Consider the following 17,795-nt stretch of genomic DNA (forward strand, 5'->3'; position numbering starts at 1 on the left):
ATCGAATGCAATTTAACGAGGTTTCTGCGTGATATCTGTACGTAAGGACAGAATAAAAGACTCGTTTCCTCCAAAAAAATTATAAAACTGCTTTAAAATTAATTCTGAAGAGAATTTTTCGTGGCGTCTGTACGAACGTATGTATGTATGTACGTACGTATCTCGCATAACTCAAAAACGAGTAGCCTCAGAACGTTGAAATTTTGTATATAAGACTGCTATAACACGTAGATGTGCCCCTGGTATGTTGATTGCAATCGGCCGCTCCAAACGTATATAAATATATCTATACATATATCAACTCTGTTACTCGGCTCATTGATCTCAGTTTCTTTACTCTATGTTTGCAAATTGTACATTTTTTGCTTTTAAAATGATTGAATTATGTTGTTCTTATCTTCCGGTTAAGGTTTTTATGCCTTTCGTAAATCTGTACGCAATATTTTTAGAATTATCAACAATTTTAAAGTTGTTTACGTGCCGCTAAGCCAAATAATTTTTTTTTTTTTTTGATGGCGGTCATTGCTTGTTTACATTTGAAACAGCAGAATAATGGATTTGTTGCCAATCCAGAGAAATGTATCTTCGCAACCACAAAGATAACGCCTTCATTTATTATTACCAATTAAATCATGCTTAATCCTTTCTGGAATGTTTTCGAGGAAATAAGCGTTTAAGATTTACTTCGTAATTTTTAATATAGATATTTTGAGATTTTATGTATTTTTGCCTTCTCCCGAAGTGAGAACTGAATTAATTGAATGAGAAATACTCAATCGTCTGTGAAAAACTGGTTCTTTTTTGTTTTGTTTGCTTAACTTCTTTTATACATTGTTCTAGCTTTATTATAGTATTTGAATAGAACATGTGGCAAAGATAGGATAATTCTTTAAATGATATAAATTTTGTGCATTCTGAGTTATAATATGAACGAAATATAATACTGTTAAGTAAACCTAGCGCAAGAGTGTCGCTATGGTAAGCAAATAGATTGAATTTTAAAGAATTCATTTATTCTATTGTGGTTGATGCGCTGTCGGCGAAGTAGATTTAATTCAATCCAATAAGTTTAAATGAAATGCAATAAAAATGCGTATAATTTAATATTCCGTAGAAGGAAGTCATGTGGTGTACACATCAGATTTTTTAAGTTTTCTTACTAAGATAACATTTTTCTGTCTTTTTGTTATTACCGTTTTATGTATTTACGTTTTTTAATTATATACCACGTTCTTGGCGCTTACGTCACGTCAAATTAGATTCAATAGCAAAATCACAAAATATTTAAAAAGAGCATATCTTTAGAGTTTCCGATAGAATGTCTGGCACGCTGGATAGAATTTGTTTTATTGCACAATGTTGCCACTTCTCCGTTTGAAATCGTGGAGTTTGTTAATCAAAAATTCGTTAAAGTTTTACAAAGTACGAAATAGATAATAAAATAAATTCTAGTTTTATGGTTTAATTTGCCCGGAGGGGCTATTCATTTCGCTTTGGCATTTTGCGTCAGTTCACTTTTCAAATTGTTGCCACCGAATATGAAAGCCCTGCATTTTATTTAAGGAAATAAAATAAGTAAGAATCTGCATAAATGTATGTATGTTCCTCGCACTGTGAAAAAACAACAGTACCTAGCGACATCCAATTTTGAATAACGTAGTCCTCCATTCGAATATGGGCATCTGGGGGCCCAAATTTGGCATCTGGAATTTGGTTTATTATCGATTTCATATTTTCTCAAACATTCAAGAATTTTCGATTAACAAACTCGACGGTTTCAAAGCGAGAAATGGTCACACTGTACGGGAAAAAAAAAAAAAAAAAAAGAAGAAAAAAAAAATTTTATCTCCAGCCAACGAGACTGTGTCTCGGGCATGCTAAAAATATGGTCTTTTTAAATATTTTTCGATATTGCTGTTGAAATGAATTTCATATTTTAAGCGCGAAGAACATTATATTTAATAAGCAAAGGTAATGCACGAAACGTTAAAAAAGCCCCTTTGTGCGTGATGTAAAATATGAAAGCTTTCAGATTTTTATTTTTGTATTATTGTTATCTTCAATGTCACTTGCTTTCGTCGGCTCCCGCCATGCCGCAAATTAATTATCACATGTGTCAACAGAGTTCTTAAAGTTGAATAGAGAGCTCTCGGCAGCGAACACTGATCGTTTCCGAGCTAGTTTCGCCCAACTGTTAGATTTACCAGAATTGCTTTTAGCTTTTCGATATCCAAGTTTACGTCACGCGATTAGAGGGCCTGAGACCAAACGTTTATGCCAGCTTTAGTATTGAGTTAAATCTTGCAAGGAACGGTGCCTTGGTTTGTAAAGACATTGGGTTATTCGAAGCATGAGAAATGAAAAATTATTAGTGCCCTGGCCGGGACTCGAACCACGGACCTCTTGAATACGCGTCGAGCGTGCTGACCAGTACACCACGAAGGCATGCTAAGAAAGTGGGAGAAATACCTTATGTGTCTTGTCAACTAACAAGCCGTGTAAGTTGTTAAAATTCTGATAAAAAGGATTTTTTAAAACCTTCTTTTTAAGTTCATAGTTATTTCCCTGGAAGACTAAGACGGATCGATAAGTGGTATTATTCTCTAGAATTAGTCTGAATTTAGCTTAGAAATACATAAATTCCGTATAAGATGGCAGGTCACCAGAGGAAGGGATCCTAGACCTGGCGAGCATTCTGCAATTCTCTGGAAGTTGGGGTGCTTACAATGTTAAGCACCCCAACCTCCAGAGACGATCCGAGAGGGTACTAACAACTGTCTTTTTATCATCCTATACTGCATTTTTATCATACTGTACTGTATTTTTATCAACCCATAATCTCTCTACAACTATATGTTTGACTTTTCTTCAGAAGTTTATCCTCGTGCTGTATCATGTGTTATGTATAATCATATATCACTTATTAGAAGTCTTATGCAATAACATATATGACTTCGTATTTACATTGTATTATGTTAAATGTATCGTTATCTGCTGTTTACATAAATGCAACAATTCCTTATTGCCAAGGTATACTACAACTGTTTAAACTGTATCATGTCATGTGCACGTCTATTTTTAACTGGCATAATATTTTCAATGTATTTTACCGCAAACATATTAGTCCATACCTTTGTATTCATCATTACTGTAATCTACTGTATTTTTGTCATCCTATAACTGGATTTTTATCGTACTGAATCGTATTTTTATCATATTATAATCTCTCTATAGTTATATGTTTGACTTCTCCTCAGGAGATTATTCTCGCGCTGTGTCATATATTAAGTATAATGATATATCATGTCTTTATATATCTAACATATATGGCTTCGTATTTACATTGTATTATGTTAAATGTATCGTAACTTGTTATTTACACAAATGCAACAATTTCACTGCCAAGGTATACCACAATTGTTTGTAATCAATCATTCATTTTCAATTATGTACTCACGTATTTGAATTAGTGTTGTCCTAAGGGTTCTCTAGATCATGGTGAACGTGGTGCTATACTAATTAACCGTATGGTAGAGGCATAGTGACCACGTCTCCCGTTCCTTATCCCCTCGGCTAACCTGGGGGACTTCACATGTTAGACTTCGTCACTTGAGTATCTATAGCTGCCGGGAGGATAAGTAACATGTCAGGAACCTTCCAGAAAGTAACGAATTCCAAGCAGCGCCGCTTTCAGGCCTGCCAGACGACTTCTGGTCGTAATTTCGAGCACCTGTTGTAATACAATCTTTCAATAAAATGATTTCTGTGCCATTAATGTTGTTGCTAGTATTTTTGTTGCTTTTCTCTGCTTCTTTGCACCATAGCTCGCAACTACGGCATTTGCGACCCTGCATTCCTGTGCGATTCCCAGTCGGCTCTGTATCCCCTTACATACCCTGCAAGTTTGTATGTCTGGTAGCGAATCACCCTGTGGTGGTGTGGTGTATTTAACCTTTTGAGGCCGGGGCTTTGGTAGCAGTAAAAGCTACCAAAGGACGGGGAATCTTGAACCGAATGCTTTCCTCCCTTTAAGAAATCACCTCCTATTTGCAACGAAGATTCTTGTGTGTAGTTTAATGGATTCTCAGAGGGGTGCACCTACGTCGCAAAAGGAAGACCTTTGAAAGAGATAAGTGGGTAAAACCTTAGGGACGTCAAATTTGACATTTCACCCCACTTTTCAGCCTGGAAAAGACGTGGCCCCTCTTTGAAAAGACAACCCCGTCTTTTCAAAGAGGGGACTTTATGGCTACTATAATGGCCATCCCGTCTTCAAAAGATTAATTATGGCAAAGCACACTATGGCTATATGCCTAAGGGGAGCGATGCTTTCGTGGAGGACTTTCTAAGGGAAACTGGCTCGTACACACGTTACACATGGGGAAACCACGAAAACACCCGTGCAGCCAGCCCGTTCGCGGGATTCGAACCTCGGGCCGAACTACCAGTGTTCAACGACTTTACAGCTCGGCCGCTGGTGGGCCGAATCACCCTGCATGGATGCGTGTAGAATGCACAGCAGACCGTCCCGAGATATTCCGAGCAAGGCGACCATTTATCTAATTTCTTCTAATGTTGAAAAAAAGAAATCCTGCTAAAAATGCCCCATAGAAACCAGTAAAACTTTTTATGGGTACCCATAAGATTTTATGGGTTTTTATTGACTTTTACTGGTTTCTGTTGATCTCTATGGGTTTTTCTTACTGGTTTCAAAATGACCCATAGAAACCAGTAAAACTTTCTACTGGTACCTATAGAATTTTTGATGGTCTCTACTGACTTTTACTGGTTTCTATTGATCTCTGTGGGTTTTTCTTACTGGTATCACTTGACACTCATATCACCAACATCAATGGCAGAACTTTGTACTGTTTTGTATAGGTTTATATTGACTTTTACTGGTTTTCTTACTGGTATCAATATAATAATAAATCTTCTGTTGGTTTATATCGGTTTATGCTATTTTTTTATCTGACGTTAATAGACTTCTTGTAAACAATAAAATTAACAGAATGAAAATATGATCTCTTTAAGACCATCAGAGTAACCTGGAAACGCAGGTGGTCGTTTTAGAGAGGGTTTTTACTAAATATGCTTATTTATTTGATTTAAAAATTGTTTTTCGGAAACAATAACAGTAATCATATACACCACACACAACGAGGTCTCTCTAAGGCGACCAGCCGCAAATAAAAATTCATCTTTGAAAGTGGTCGCCTTAGAGAGATGATGCTCAATACCAAAATATACCTCAGTACCTCAGCTGTTAAAATTAGCTTTAAAAGTAATGTTTTTAACATGTGCTATCATATGTTCTTAAAAAGAATCAAAGGCTTCTATGCTGCCTTTATTTGAAACCCTTAAAAAAAAAGTTTTATGTGCTGCCCGAGGTATTTCTCAAATGGAATCCCATCCGCCACCCTGTGCCTCACCTTGCTGCTCACCTCGGTCTGCGGTTACGGTTTAACAAAGACGTGCGCTTTCGTAATTAAGCAACCGTTAATCAAGGGTATGTTTCAATATCGACCTAAAGGTGTAACCCGCCCAATAAGTAGGTCGCGGGAGGTGGTCACCTGATAATTAGTTGGTCATTCGCCAGAATATTCATCGATTCTTTGGCTTTAACAGGTTTTTCTTTATTCTGGAAAATCGGTCTGCGAAAATCACCTAGAAACGGAAAGCTATCAGTTCCGGTATTCACTTAATTGCTTTAATTGAAATGAATGCAGTTTTTAATACTACTTTCTCAACTGTATTGCTGAATCTGGAAAGCTGATTTAATATTCGATTTTTTTATTCTCCCCCCAGGGATACTACGAAGCGTTGTTTAAATGCGATGTTCAAATATTTTATATATTTGTTAATATTTAATTAATTCGAAATATAGTACAAGGATTTTCAAAACCATTAATTAATTTTCAGTTGTACAGCTTGCACAAAAAAAGGGGACACTTCTGTGTCTCCCGTTCTACTAGACCGATTGTCGAAATTTAACTCGCGTTTTTCATGTCTCGAAAGCGCGACTTGGGATATATATTAGATCTATATATCGCATCGTTCTAACATAGGTATTTTGACACAAAATCGGATTTTTTCTGAAAAGGACTTTTTCTTCTTTTTTTCATTTCTTACGATTGAGTGTACCACTTTGTTTTCCATATTTCGATTCTACGACTCGAATTATGTCTAGATATTAAATTTTGTAATTTTTGGTGAGACGTTGACAAAGAAATGTAAAAATTTATCTTGGCGCATTTTTTTTTTAGTTTGCGCCAAGAATAATTCACTTGGCTAAATTCTCAATTTATAGCAACTTATTTTACTTTCCTTTTTGTCATTGTACACGTGCAGAAGAAAGATCATCGTTCATACTCTCAAATAATTTTAACAAAGTGCACAAACCCCATTTGGCTTTATTATCGCTTATAAGGAATATGCCAAATTTTAAAACGCGCCATTATGTAAATTGACGTATATCCTAGGACATTTTGATTGAAAGACTCTAATTTTTTGCACGTATGCTTAGAAATGCATCTACTTTAAGATGTGTGTGTGTGATAATGGCAAAGCCTTGAGGGCTATCTGCCTAACAGGAGGGATGCCTTCGTGAAGAACTTTCTAAGGGAAACTGGCTCGTATACACGTTACACATGGGCAAAACTACGAAAACGCCCATGCAGCCAGCCAGTTCGCGGGATTCGAACCTCGGACCGAACTACCAGTGTTCAGCGACTTTACCGCTCGGCTGCTGGTGGGCCTTCTCTACTTTAAGATGGTGGCAAAACTTTTATAGGTTATAACTCAAAACGTTTTGGAAAAATTTATAAAAATTGGCTAAAGGGCAGAATCGCCCACTTATTTGATTAGCGTTTGTTTGGCGCTTTTGACAAGAGTAAGAAGAATTGGACTTTTGTCAATTTTCTTTGACTTTTTAAGTGAAAATAGGTCGATGTGTACATGGATAAAGTCAAGGGAGTGCACACTGCCATTTTTGTGCAGTTCTGGGATGTTTTTTTAAGTGAAAATAGGTCGATGTGTACATGGATAACGAGTATGTGCAATTCTTAAAAACGCGCCGAGCAGTGGGCGATTCTGCACTTTCCCGTAAAAATTATTTAAAAATTCAAATTTTAAAAATAAGTCATAAAAAATGGGCGTATTTTATTTGGAATGATTCTAAATTTTGAAATATCAAAGGAAGAATCGAGTAAGTTTAATAAAAAGAGATATTAATAAGTATGTTTCAAATTAAATAATTATGGAGGAGCTGAAATTTTGAGAGCTAATTTTTAAAAACGACTCGTGCGATTTTTATTAAACTTGGCAGCTTCGCATAATTTGAGTCGTAGAATCGAAATATGAAAAAAAATTGGCATGTCATATCAGAAAAAGTCAAAATACCTATATTAGAACAATGACATATATAAATCTAATACTAATCATGTTCCATACACTGTTATTGTGTAAAGTGCTATTTTACTAGTCATATTTCTTAAATTATTACGTTAAGTAAGATATTAATAATCATATTTCATACACTATTGTTTTTGATATTACTAATCATGTTTCATACACTATTATTTCGGAAAGTATGATATTACTAATTCTGTATTATATTATACACTATTTTTATGTAAAATATGATATTACTAATTACATGTTTGTATAGTATTACTTACCATTAAAATCTTTGTAAAAACATTTTAAAAACTCTGCAGCGCAATTTTACAGTAAGAATTTTTACCTCACTTTGATATGAGGTTGAGTTTTATTTGTTAAAAATTATTATATAATATTATAAGGTATTTCTATTTCTCCACTTCCCTAGCGTGCCTTCGTGGTGTAACGGTAGCACGCTGGGCCGGTATTCCAGAGGTCCGTGGTTCGATTCCCGGCGAAGGCGGTTGCATATTTTTCATATTTTCTGCTTCCAATAAACCTAATGACTCAACAAGTGGCGCCCGAACTAAAAGGGTTGTGTATGATGATTCTCCACACCCAGGATTTGGGGACTAGGTCCCCTAAAACCTAGTCAACCTAGTCGCCCTTTAAAAAAGGGAGTATATAAGGTATTTCTCCCACTTCCCTAGCGTGCCTTCGTGGTGTAACGGTAGCACGCTGGGCCAGTATTCCAGAGGTCCGTGGTTCGATTCCCGGCGAAGGCGGTTGTTAATTTTTCATCTCTCTGGCTTCCAAAAAATCCTAATGTCTCTACAATATTATCAAATTATATTTGATTCGGGTGTAGTTCCGACTAATAATTTCTTTGATAATTCATTAATAATTATAATTTAATAAATTTTAATAATTTCGCTGATAATTTCGTATATTACATTACGAAGATTGAGTGTTACAAAATTATCATCTGTTGTATGGAAGATAGTTTAAAACAATTTTATTTTTATATTGTCTTTGTAATTAGGAAGCGATTTTATAAGCGGTTCTCCATAACAGATTACGAAACTCTTTAGGAATATAATTGAAAGAAGTACTTCAGTTATCTTTAAGCTTCTGAAATATCGGCATTCCTTTTCACTAGTAGCTTTACTCTTTTCATTTCGGTAATCTCATGTAATGTGAATTCTGCAAAATTCTTCTGCGATAATCCTTTTCTATTAATCGGTTAAATACTTACAGTTCTCTTGAATTTCTGGAGAGGCGAGAAGAATGTATAATAAGATAATGACTTTCCTTCCTTGATGTAATCAGGATTAAAATCATAGTGAGAGCACAACTGATAAAGGCTTTTGTTATAGATGAAAAGGAATTTAAAGGGACTCACACACCTTAAAGCCCATAAGATCTTCGAACACGTGACTGTTGCAAGAATTGGAATAACTAATTTATTTTAAAAGAAATTACTTCTAACTTTTTACAGCTGACTACATAATGTAACTGCTTTCTAAAATAGTCATCAGAAAGTTTGTGTTGCCACAAATATTTTTATAATTTAATCCGCTTTGTGACAAACGTTTTCGTCATGTTTCCACCTTGCGCGCACACTTTAAAACATTCTGTTGCATAACTTAATTCCATATTTAATATATAACTTTTATAACATTTGGAAACTACCGTGAATCAAAAATTTTAAGAATTTCATGTTAAATTTTTATTTTATTTGGAGTTGAGTTTATAAAATGTATTTTATTAAAAAAATGTGTAATGCTTTCGTCCATAAAATTTTTTAATAATAAAATATTCATCAGATTTTTGGTTCAGTTAGAAAGTAGTGCCCATATAAAGAATTCCATTAAATTTCAAGTATGTACCACTAGCCATTTTTAATATATCGTGCGCGCAGGGTAGAAACACGACAAAAATTTTGTCACAAAGCGAATAAAATTATAAAATTGTTTGTGACAACACAAACTTTCTGGTTACTAGTTTCCAAAGCAGCTATATTATGTGGTCAGCTGTAAAAAGGTGGAAGTAATTGGTTTTTAAATAAATAAGTTATCCCAATTCTTGCAACAGTCACATATTCGAAGATCATAATGAGTTTAAGGTGTATGAGCCCCCTTAATGAAATTAAAGGCATAATAGTTAGATGTCTGTACAAAAGTCCACCACCAGTGTATTTCACTTAGCCGTGGACTGAAAAAATATTTTGCAGTAGAAAAGTAATTTAAAGTGCAAACTCAAAATATGTCTATAGAAACTAAGTTCTGAATTCATTTAAATATTCTAAAAAATTATATCGCCGGATTGTTTTTCTGTTGTAAACTAAATGCTTACTAATTAAGACACAATAACATGCCGAACAAGTATTAATTTAGAAGTCAAACAACAAAAATCAGCGTTATATTTTCAAATTTTCACAGGTCTAGTTTCGATGGTTTTACCGAAACACCGTCCTCAGCTGCAAAACGGCAAATGAACAAGATAGGAAATACTGATTAGATAAGATAAGAAAGCCTAGACAAGAGTAAGCAAGTGGTGCCATCTGTTGGTGAAACCAGAACTAAAACGTAATTTCTTTAAAGTCCAAAGGCAAAGTTGGATTGGAATTAGGATCGTTAACAAGAACAGAAAGATTTTTTTGAATGTGAAATGCCTCTAGAAAATCCAGTTCTCCAATGGAAGACTTTTTTTGAATAATTTTGGCAGCGGAAAAATTGAAAGTGTGATTTTCGGACCAACAATGTTGAGCAATAGAAGACTTCTGTGTTTTCTTTTTTGAAACGGTGGAAATATTGAGTAAAACTCCAACCTCGTTCTTGTTTTATATTTGAGAGGTCAGCGATCTACAAACGAGTTGTATAATAATTGCCGAATTCTGGCCCAATCGATAAATTCAAGAAGGTACGCTTTCCTTATTGTACAAGAAGTCCACTTCTTCTAAAGCGAGATGTATAAATTCTAACTCTGATGCAACATAAATTAAGAAAGCAATATGAATTAGTCATTTTGGTTATGAATCTGTAACAAGTATAGAAAAATGTTTATATTTACTTCACAAAAATAAACAAATCATTTGATTAATATCAACGAATGAGAAGCTCAATGCTTCTATTACGAACAGCCGAAAGGTCGATAAGAAATGCTTTTTGGTTCATTTCTCTGTTAAATTCTGAAAACATTAATTTTTATTTCAAGTCCGTTGTTGTTGTTACTTAAGGTATCTATCTGCCTACGTTAAAAAAACGATTTCGGCGAAAAAATTCAATTTTTTTTTTATTGCCCAATTTGAAAGGTCAAATTTCTAGGATTCCGAAAATGGTTCATTTTTACGTTTGTGATAATTAGAAGAGAAGGTATACCCAATTGACTGCACTGGAAGTGAAAGCAGAAAGACCGGAAGTGCCATTTAAAAGGCTCAACTTAAAGGTAAACAATGTTGTTATCCGTGTTTTTTTTTTAACTGTTTGTGTGTAAAATTGTGCTAAAACATTTCATTTTAATTCTGGGTACTTTTTTTTGTTTCTGGCAATAATTATTTGCCTTAATTCTTTGAACTGGGACTGGCAACATTGCGGTTTTTTTAACTGGGTCTGGCAACATTGCGATTAGGTATAAAGACTATGTTGCTGGGTGCATATATAGCCGTTTTAATTTTTAATGCAGGGTATCTCGGATTACTTCCTGTGTTTGAACATTTAGACATATCAATTGCACAAGAAAGGATTAAAAATTACTTTGGAATTGATAACGAAAGAATAAAGAACTCGAAAATTCATTCGTCGCTCATTTCGAAAATAGCCAGAAAAAATTTAAAATCAAATAGGAAATCAAAATTACTTAAGTATAAAGACATGGAGGGTGTGATGTACAAATGTGGAGAATTTTAAGTGTGTAAATACAACAGAATTTTTCTGTTAATGTGAAATCTTTAAATGCGTTTTCTGGAAAACTAATTTTTCTAGTGTTTTTACATACAAGAAATGTAATTACTCAAAATGTTCTAAAGATATCTCTATTAAATTTCACTAAAATGTTTTCTATATTATTTATTAGGTTTTAAGCTACAATCTAAGTAATATTTATTAATTTGATTGTTTTATAAGTATTTCTATATAAAACGACAAGAAATATTTTACAAAAAACTGTGTTTTTTCATGTAATTACACATATTTTAGTAAATTTTAGAAATATCGTATACATTTTAGTTCATAACACAGATAAGTGTTGTAGTAGTATACAGTATAAAAAAATTGAAATATATGCTGTAAGAAAAAATATACGGCATTTAACGTAAGTGTTAAATTCTCCTAAAAATTTGCATAAAATTGCATATATTTCAAAAATTTAAAAAATATTCCTAAAAATTTACGTATTTTCATGATTTCATATCATATTTTGACTAAATAAATATATATTTCATCAGAATTCTTTGTTTTTAAAAAAAAGTGCTCCGAACGTAGGCAGATACCTTAACAAGGAATCTGCACAAAATATCTTTCAAATTATAAAGGCCACGGAAAATAAAATGAATAAAATGCTAATACATAAATGCAAATATAAACTGAATAAATTAATAAATAATAAAACACTGAATAAAAATTTTCATTTGTCTCACAGTAACATCAGCCCAAGCCTCCGGAATTCCTCATGGCAAGGAACTCAAGATACGCCTGTCGTTGGCAACACCCTTGAGCACCTTACAGGTGACAGTGTGATTTAGCTCTATTCCTCCCCTAATTTTCATGGAGGCGTGTCCGAGGGTCTCCCACCCATCTCCATTTCCACTAAACCGCACGAGAGGACTTTTGATTCGCCTCATATTTAAAGTGTCTCCATGCGGCACTGACACTATACACTTACAAACATCCGTGCCTTCTCCGGGATTCGAACCCGGGCCTTTCGGCACGGCAGTCAGCGACGTTACCGGTTGGGCTGCCTATTTCAAGTCTAAAACATATAATTCGAGCTCTGGAATCAAATGAGACAGAACGTTTTGAATATTTGAAAAGGAGGAAATTCATGTGTTTCTCCCTTCTTGCAAAAGTCTTTTTAGGTGTAGTTGGAAAGCAACTACACCTAGTAGATAAAAGGTCAAGAGTTCGAATCCTAGTGAGAATATTGCACACTTTGTATGCTTCTGCTTCGACAAACAAATCGTGCCGAAACTAAAATGGGGTGGATCATAATTTGTCACACCAGGATTTGGCAGTTGGGTCCTCTTCTCCTCAGGCCTCTTTGAAGAGGCAGAAAGGGTAAGGAGTTTTATCTCTCTCTCTCTCCTTACCTTCGTGGTGTAATTAGAAAACACGTCCGGCTAGTCGACAAGAAGTTAGAAATTTGAATCTGGTTGAGGAGATTGCACATTTTTATGTCTCCTGCTTCGACAAACAAGTAGTGCGCACACGGTTGATAATTCGTCACTACCAGCATTTAGCAATTGGATCCCCTTCTCCATTTAAGTGAGAGTTGCCATTTAAGTGAGAGAGTGTAGGGAATTTTCTCTTTCCTTACTTTCGGGGTGTAATTGTAAAGCACGTCTGGTTAGTGGTCAAGAACTCAGTTAGAATCCGTTTTATTATCGATTTCATGTTTTGTAAATCATTAACAAATTTTTCGTTAACAAACTCAAAGATTTCAAAGCGAGCCATGGCAACGTTGTACAGAAAAACATTTTTATCTCCAGCGCGCGATTCTCTGTATCGGAAATTCTAAAGATAGGCTCATTTTAAAACTGTTTTGCGATATTGCTCTTGAACTTCATTTTATGGATTAAGGGGACTCATACACCTTTAAACACATAAGGTCTTCGAATATGTGACTGTTGCAAGAATTGGGATAACTTATTTATTTTAAAAAGCAATTACTTCCAACTTTTTACAGCTGACTACATAATATAGCTGCTTTCTGAAATAGTCATCAGAAAGATTGTGTTGCCACAAATATTTTTATAATTTAATCCGCTTTGTGACAAAATGTTTCGTCAAGTTTCCACCTTGCGCGCACAGTTTAAAACATTCTGTTGCATAATTTAATTCCATATTTAATATATAGCTTTTATAACATTTGGAAACGACTGTGAACCTAACATTCTAAGAATTTCATGTTAAATTTTTATTTTATTTGGAGTTTACAGATTTTTTAATAAAATACATTTTATAAAATAATGTTTTTAATACTAAAATATTCATCAAATTGTATAAATGTTTTTAATACTAAAATAATCATCAAATTTTTGGTTCAGTTAGAAAATAGTGCCCATATAAAGAATTCAATCCAATTTCAAGTATGTACCATTCGCCAGTTTTAAAATATCATGCGCGCAAGGTGGAAACATGACGAAAACTTTTGTCACAAAGCGGATTAAATTACAAAAATATTTGTGGCAACACACACTTCCTGGTTACTAAAGCAGCTATATTATGTAGTCAGCTGTAAAAAGTTGGAAATAATTGCTGTTAAAATAAATAAAATATCTCAATTCTTGCAACAGTCACATATTCGAAGATCATAAGGGGTTTAAAATGTATGAGCCCCTTTATGTACGAAGAACATATATTTAAGAAATAAAGGTAGCAGATGAAATTTTAAAAAATGCCTCTTTGGATATAATTTAAAATCTTAAACCTTTCGGATTTTCTTTTGGTAACCCTAGTACTCACACTTCTGTTCCCACTCTGACAGCACGCCTATTGGACGTGCTGTCATTCATGTTTCCAAAACTTATAAAAAAAGTTGCGTTTTTAAAACTTCTGTTTCTGGGATAAATCAAAAATGTAAAAGTTTTCCTTGCAAGTTTCATATCAGAAATATACCTCTTCTGTCGAAGAAGACTTGGATCTGTCGTTAAACAGCATTTCTTTCTCTGTATTTACCGAAGTTCTCTTCTCAATTTTTTACTTCCTTGTACGAAGTAAAAAGGAAGTATTGCAATCGCTAAAAGTTTCAGGCAGCATATTTCAACGAAAATATTAATTTTGACCGCTATCGAATGCAATTTAAAGATGTTTTTGCGCGATATCTGTGCGTAAGGACAGAATAAAAGACACCTTTCCTCCAAAAAAATTATAAAACTGCTTTAAAATTAATTCTAAAGAGAATTTTTCGTGGCGTATGTACGTACGTATCTCGCATAACTCAAAAACGAGTAGCCTAAGAACGTTGAAATTTTGTATATAGGACTACTATAACATGTAGATGTGCACCTCGTATTTTGCTTGCCGTCGGCCGCACCAAACGCATATAAATATATTTATATATATATCCACTCTGTTACCCGGCTCAGTGATCTCAGTTTCTTTACTCTTATATGTTTGTAAATTGTACATTTTTTGCTTTAAAAGTGATTGAATTATGTTGTTTTTATCTTCCGGTTAAAGATTTTATGCCTTTAGTAAATCTGTGTGCAATATTTTTAGAATTATCAGCAATTTTAAAGTTGTTTAATTGCCGCTAAGCCTGTTTTAATGGCGGCCATTGATGTTTACATTTGAAACAGGAGACTAGTGGATTTATTGCCAATCTAGAGAAACTTAGCTTCGCAACAACAAAGATAACGCATTCATTTATTATTGCCAATTAAATCATGCTTAATTCTTTCTGGAATTTTTTCGAGGAAATAAGCGTTTGAGATTTACTTCGTAATTTTTAATATAGATATTTTGAGGTTTTATGTATTTTTGCTTTCTCGCGAAGTAAGAACTGAATTAGTTTAAATGAGAAATACTCAATCGTCTGTGAAAAACTGTTTCTTTTTTTGTTTTATTTGCTTAATTTCTTTTATACATCGTTCTAGCTTTTTTATAGTATTTGAATAGAACATGTGGCAACGATAAAATAATTCTTCAAATGATATAAATTTTGTGCATTCAGAGTGTCGTTATAGTAAACAAGTAAAGTGAGTTTTAAAGAGTGCATTTATTCTATTGTGGTTTATGCGCTATCGACGAAGTAGATTTAATTCAATCCAATCAATTTAAATGAAATTCAAGAAAAAAATGCGTATAATTTAATATTCCGTACAAGGAAGTCATGTTGTGTACACATCAGATTTTTTTTCATTATACGTAAGTGTATTAGTATTTGAACAGAAAACTCTCATTTGAACTCTTATTACCGACACATTTTGTCTATCTTATCGTCGACTCTTATCGTCGACATTCTTATTATCGACACAACTCTTATTATCGACACGAATTTGATTTCGAATCAAATTATCCTTTCATTTCTCTGATTTTAGACAATTCTCGCCGTCTCATGAACAGATATAAGGAATCATAAGAGTGACTTATCAAAATATATTGACATTTAAATTACGTTTTTGCATAAATGGTATGAATTGAGTAATATTTGAAGATAATTTTTACTATTAATTAATGAAAAATCATTATGTATGTACGCTCTTTGTATTGTAAAGAAGTATTTATTACCACCACATTTTGAGCGAAAATCGTCCTTTAACCAAACATGTGTACCTAGAAGCCCAAATTTTGAATTTCAAAATAATGTTTTATTTATTTCATGCTTTGGGCGTATTTAATGAATTCTTAATTAACAAATACAACAGTTTCAAAGCAATGCGTTTGCCTCTCGGAAAAGCGTGAGATAAATATCTTTTAAACTCAATCCGAAAACTTAGCCATTTGAAAGGAATATGTTATGGAATATACTTTTCAGAATGGCAACACACTTACATGCGCCAGTGTATTGCCATTCGGCAAAGATTAAAATATTTAATTTTCGGATTGAATCTGTTGGGCAACAAATTAATAGATTTAAAGGCAGCTCTCATTTTTTAACATTTAATCTGGTAGATTTAAATTAAAAATGAATTTAATTCATAACGTGTGTAACAGAAAACATACATTTTTAATGAAATTACTCTAGCTGATCTCATTGAATTTATTGTACATTTTTATCCCAAAGGGGTAGTATCCTGAAACGGCATTTTGTGTCGTTTCACTTTAAACGGCGAATCATTTTTTAAATTGTTGCCACCAAATATTAGAACCCTGCATTATATTTAATGAAATTAAGTAATGAAGAATCTGCATGACTTTACGAGCCATCCAATTTTGAATAACGTACGTCTCCACCCGAACATGAACATCTGGACACTCAAATTTTGAATTTGTTTTATTATTATTTTAAATATTTTGTGATATTGCTGAATTCAATTTTATGCTTTAAGTGCAAAGAACATGATATTTAATAAATAAACGTAACCCGCAAAACGTTTGGAAAACGTCCCTTTGGGCGTAATATAAAATCCGACAGCTTTCAGAATTTTTTAAAAAATTTTTAATGTGATTGATGTAAATTAAAAATGAATTTAATTCGTAACATATTTAATTGGAAACACGAATTTTCATGAAAGTAATCTATCTGAACTTATTATATTTATTAGTTATTTTATATTTATTAGAAATTATTATGTTTATTGTCCCTGAGGGACTATTGTTTTCGTTTTGCGATTTTGCGTCGAATCAATGTCCATTTCACTTTTCAGACTGTTGCCACCGAATATTATCGCCCTGTATTATGTTTGAAGAAATTAAATAATGAAAAATCTGCATAAATGTATGTATGTTTTTCGCACTGTGATAAAACAACGGTACCTAGACCCATTCAATTTTGAATGACGTAATCCTGCTGCGAATATGGGCATTTGTAAACCCAAATTTGGAATTTGTTTTGTTATCGATTTCATATTTTTTAACGCTTTAAGAATTTTGGATTAACAAACGCAAGGATCTCAAAGCGGGCCCTGGCAACGTTGCACAGTAAAAACATTTTTATCTTCAGCGCGAGGGACTATGTATGGGAAATTCTAATGATATATTCAATTTAAAATTGTTTCGCGATATTGCTGTTGAATTGAATTTTATGGTTTAAGCGCAAAGAACGTGATATTTAATAAATAAAGGTAGCACACAAAATGTTTAAAAAACGACCCTTTGAACGTAATTTAAAATCTGAAACCTTTATGTCTTTTACTTTTTCGGAGGGGGGTATGTTTGTTTTTAATACAATAATGTTGTTTTGTTTGTTTGTAAGGATTATGTTAATTTTATTAACAGTTACATTTTAAGTTCCTTTCCTGTCAAATTCTTAACTTCAACTTACTACTTCCGGCCAGAACGTAGTTTTGGAATCTTGCTGAATATTTAATGAGGAGGAGCGGTATTTAAACCACGAAGTTACTTACTGAGTCAGAGAGAATCAGAGTTTCTGATTTACGCGCGTCTGCCTTTTTGGCCACACTCTCTCAAAGCTGTTATTACGCTTGGCCGTACTCGGGCCCTTGCTAAGCTTAAATAAGTTAAGGGGGCCAACTCGTTTTGAACCTTGATAGCTTCGGCTATACTTCTTTAGTTAATCTTAGTTTTAGTTTAATT

General features: G+C 33.5%; 1 protein-coding gene and 1 non-coding gene across 3 annotated transcripts in view; both read left to right on the top strand.

The window, feature by feature from the left end:
* Positions 1 to 17,795, top strand: part of LOC118198956 (potassium voltage-gated channel protein Shaker-like) — a 478,702-nt gene that overhangs the window by 340,925 nt on the left and 119,982 nt on the right. The window lies entirely within an intron of this gene.
* TRNAT-AGU (transfer RNA threonine (anticodon AGU)) lies at positions 8,094 to 8,165 on the top strand. Its single transcript has one exon. It is a non-coding gene; the product is annotated as a tRNA-Thr (tRNA).

This window comes from Stegodyphus dumicola, chromosome 2 (assembly GCF_044657685.1).
Source record: "Stegodyphus dumicola isolate Sdum_Otavi_A_Nest chromosome 2, ASM4465768v1".
In the NCBI taxonomy this organism is placed as follows: domain Eukaryota; kingdom Metazoa; phylum Arthropoda; class Arachnida; order Araneae; family Eresidae; genus Stegodyphus; species Stegodyphus dumicola.